Source organism: Silene latifolia, chromosome 3, assembly GCF_048544455.1.
Source record: "Silene latifolia isolate original U9 population chromosome 3, ASM4854445v1, whole genome shotgun sequence".
Classification (NCBI taxonomy): Eukaryota; Viridiplantae; Streptophyta; class Magnoliopsida; order Caryophyllales; family Caryophyllaceae; genus Silene; species Silene latifolia.
This window is the reverse complement of record NC_133528.1, coordinates 68695047-68699562: the sequence shown is the minus strand read 5'-3', so window position 1 is coordinate 68699562 and position 4516 is coordinate 68695047.

Genomic DNA, 4516 nt, shown 5'->3' with positions numbered 1-4516 from the left:
GCCAACACGCACATGTGGCTTTTCGGTTCTATTAGGGTCAACAAGAATAACTGGCCTCTTGTTTACGGCCTGAAGAATATACACATACATTATTATATCTTTGCAAAAACGCTTCAAAGATTCAAAAGATTTTGCAAAAACGCTTTCTCTCGGCCGATTTTTGCACAAACTTCAGCATCATATAAATTTAACTAATTAAACACTTCATGCATACCTTATACAAAACAGGAACCGACTTGAAGGGGATGTATCTTTGTTTTCCATCAGCCGTCTTCTCAAGTTGCATCTCCTTTTCGGACCCATTATTTACCTAATAAAATTAACCAATTCAATGGCACCATGTCGAAGTTATAGCATTAGAGCTGGCAAGAACACACCCCCGATCTTACCCAAAAAAAAAAAAAAAAAAAAAATAAGGAAGTATTAGGTACCGATCGGCTTTAGTTGTTACAACTTCGAAAGCATTATTAGGTACCGATCTTTCTCAATCTCGTTGACCGATACTTCCTTCTCATGTATTGCCAAGGTAGTAGCGGCCTCTTGACCAATCTGTTGTACCTTATTATTACCCCCTTTAGAAATGACATCCTCCATCATCTTCACTTCTTCTTCGGAAAGCTTACCTCCAAAGATTCAGCTTTAGTAGTACGGATGCCATTAACTGAAGCTGCTTGCCAAGAATGTAATGTGTCAGCAATTTTTATCCCAACAATAACATGTGAATTGAACTTAAATGAAAATAATAGAATAAATGTTACCATGTCAGCCTTCTCAGACTTAGTCTTCCTTTTCTTCTTTATCTGGGCAGTTTTCCCATAATATTTCGTTACTCCAACCTGTAACGGGACGCCCCTCAAACGACCTGGATGTTCGGGTCGGCCGATCGCTCTTGCAAGAACGTCATTACGACCACTGGGAGTGAATTTCCCTTCTTCTACCTCTTGCAATACGTTGTCCTATAATATATTAAATAAACTTCAAATTATATTTGTGACTAAAATAATAAAGTTAGTAATGAACTCGTCTTAATAAAATAATGCTTACTATGTTGGCCAAAACTTCCTCATCATATTTGTCACGCGACGACCGGGATCCTTTAGGCGTGTGCCCTTCTTTATAAGTTACATGCCGATCCACCTCTTTCACTCCCTTTGCCACCTACACATTAACATGGTAACATTTATACACGTAAATGTGTATCAATGCAAGTCCAAGTGTGATTAAAAAAATAAAGTCTCACAGGGGAATAATGCATGCTACTTACGAGGTCCTCTTCTATCTTTCTGTAACCGCCTCGAGAACCATACCATTTCCCCTTCTTGCATGAAATGTTAGCACGATTTCTTCTGCTAACGGCCTTCAAATAATTATATAAAAGCGCAAGTAGATGAGATAATAAAAAGATTATATAAAGGACTCATTAATTAAAAAAATGATAGGTAAATCGTTAAAAGGCGAGGATATTTAACCTGAAACTTCTCGCAGTTCTCATCTTTTGAAAAGATCCCATTGTTCCTGCTTGATGGTGGGACACTTGTTTTCCGGTGGGCTCTTACGCATCTCCCCCGTTGCCTTGTCCACATACAACCAATCCCTAGCAACGCCACACCTCCACTGCCTGTGGACATCCGCTGCCTTATGCATTAAATACTCATCATGGCTTTTATCGGGTATAATAAAGCCTTCCTTTACACGAGCCAAGTATAACTCCGCCAATTTTGGATTCAAAGTTCTAAAATCATCTAAATGGATAGGCACAAACTGTCTTATGCAAGTACCAATCCAACTGGAGAAAAGACCCGCATTTGGACCAGTAGGGAAACCCATCTCACTCCATGTTATTTGGAACGGCTGTTTAGCGGCTATAGCTGCAAGGACTTTCTGGCACTTCGTAGCACCCCTCTCACCAGGCTTATTATCACCAGGCTCATTATTCTTTTGACTTATTTTACGTTTTTCACCCATGATAATCCTAAAACCCAAATATGAATGATATAGTTGGAAATGAACAACTTAACAACGTACATGCAGAGTATTATCTAAAACCCTAAACCCTAATAGGAATGAAAATTTAAAACAACAGATTGAGCTTCTAAAATCCTAAACCCTAATAAGAGGAGTGAAGTAGATGATGCGGGATGATAAAGATAACAAAGAAGACGAAAAACAAACAGATGCATGAAAAAGAAACAAGATGATCGTCTTAAAACCCTAATGACGAAACACAAAATTAAAGTGAACATACCTGTTGATGATGATGATAAAGAGAACGGGCAGGATGATAAGGGAAGGCAACGGAATCAAGGCGTCGGAAATCGGGCGACGGCGGCGACGAGAATGTAAAAAGCGAGGAAGAGAGAAGAATTAACACAGGATACCAACGGTTGAACTAATAATGTTGTGCGTGTTTGTGTATGGCATGCTGTATGGGTTTCTATATTAGTTTTTTATTAAGACAAACTATTGACAACGGGTGCTTAAAGAAGAACCGTTGTTATATGTTAATAACAACGGGTCAATAAAAGTCAACCGTTGTCAAAAGTTTATTACAACGGTTAAAATATACCCGTTGTAATATATTTTCACCAAATTTGCGCCAAAATGAAATATGTCAAAAAAATCATTGACAACGGGTAGAGGTACTACACCCGTTGTTGAAAGTATTAACAACGGGTAATTTAAATATAACCGTCGTTATTGTTGAACCTCTTTTTTTTAAAATTATCAGTAATTCCATTACGGTCCAAACTGTAATGTTGAAGCACCATATACTTTGCAACATTATTCAGCAATTTCAACACCAGCATCCACATCTAATAATAAGATCAAGAAAATAAGACAACACCAGCATGCATGCATACTGCATATCTAAGCTACAGGATTTACCATGCCATGCAAATTTGGGAATTTTTATTTAACAATATAATGACCATTATTGATTTACCAATAAATTAAACCATCAAATTATTGGTCTGAAAATGACTCAAAATGTTGGTCGTCCATATCACTGTGTCCTGATGAACTATCTCAGGATCGGGGACGTTTCTTGGATGTCATAGTTTCTTCGTTAACCCAAATACCTTCACCATGGTCATCACGCATATAGATGCTTTCAGTGTCCTCATGATCAGTGTCAACATCGTCGAAATAAGATACAGTGGTAGAGTGATCCATTCCCTCAAAAACGACATCCTGATCATCATCACCATTATCGGGATCGATGACTTTCACGCATATGGACTGGAAGAAGAGACAGAATCTAGTTATAGCATATCTTACCTTTTCAGGTAAAATGGAACGAATAGCCACAGGTAGTAATTGTTGCATCAAAGTGTGACAATCATGTGACTTTAACCCGGTGAGTTTTAGGTCTTGCATCGACACTAGGCTTTTGATGTTCGACGAATAACCATGTGGCACTTTAATTCCATTCAAGCATGCACAGAACTCTTTTCTCTCATTTCGTGAAAGGGTAAAAGCTGCTGGCGGTAAAAATGTACGATTACCTCTCTTCTGTGGTGCCAACTCTAGCCTAATACCCATCATTTTCATATCTTCCCTAGCTGCGGCGTTATCCTTTGTTTTACCAGGAACATTCAGAAGGGTATTGATAATATTATCACGACATTTTTCTCAATGTGCATGAAATCGAGGCAATGCCTCGACCTCCAGTCGTCGCCAATATGGAAGTTTATCAAAAAATATGGATCTTTTCTTATACCCACGAGTAGACAATTTAGAGCCGCTCTTCTTCCCATAATCTATCTCAATATGCTTTACTTTCTGATAAACTTCATGCCCACTCAAAATTCTAGGAGGTTGACGAAGTTCTTGTCTTCCATTGAATGCTTTCTGCATCTTGCGATAACAATGCTCATGATACAAGAACCTCCTATTTCCCATATACACATACTTACGAGAAGACTTCAAGTATTCAGACTCGATATCCTCCCCACACAATGGACAAGCCTCTTTCCCATGAACTGTGTGCCCAGAAAGGTCGCCATAAGCCGGATAGTCACTTATTGTACACAATAACATCGCTCTCAAATTGAAAGTTTCGTTCTTATATGCATCAAATACTTCTATCCCACTATCCCACAACAATCGCAAATCATCTAGAAGAGGTTCCAAGTATACATCTATATCATTTCCAGGTTGTTTAGGGCCGGAAATTAACAACGACAACATCAAATACTTTCTTTTCATGCACACATATGGAGGTAAGTTATAAATAGCCAACACTACTGGCCAAGTACTATGTTGGCTACTCATGTTTCCATGTGGGTTCATTCCATCAGTGGACAGCGCTAGACGTAAGTTTCTAGGTTCATTGCCGAACTCGGGATACTTAGCGTCGAACGATTTCCATTGCTTACCATCTGCCGGGTGTCTTAGCTTTCCATCATTTATTCTTCCTGTTTCATGCCAAGTTAACATTTTTGCATCATCGGGATTCGCATAAATCCTTATGACTCTTGGTATCAATGGAAAATACCACAACACCTTAGCCGGG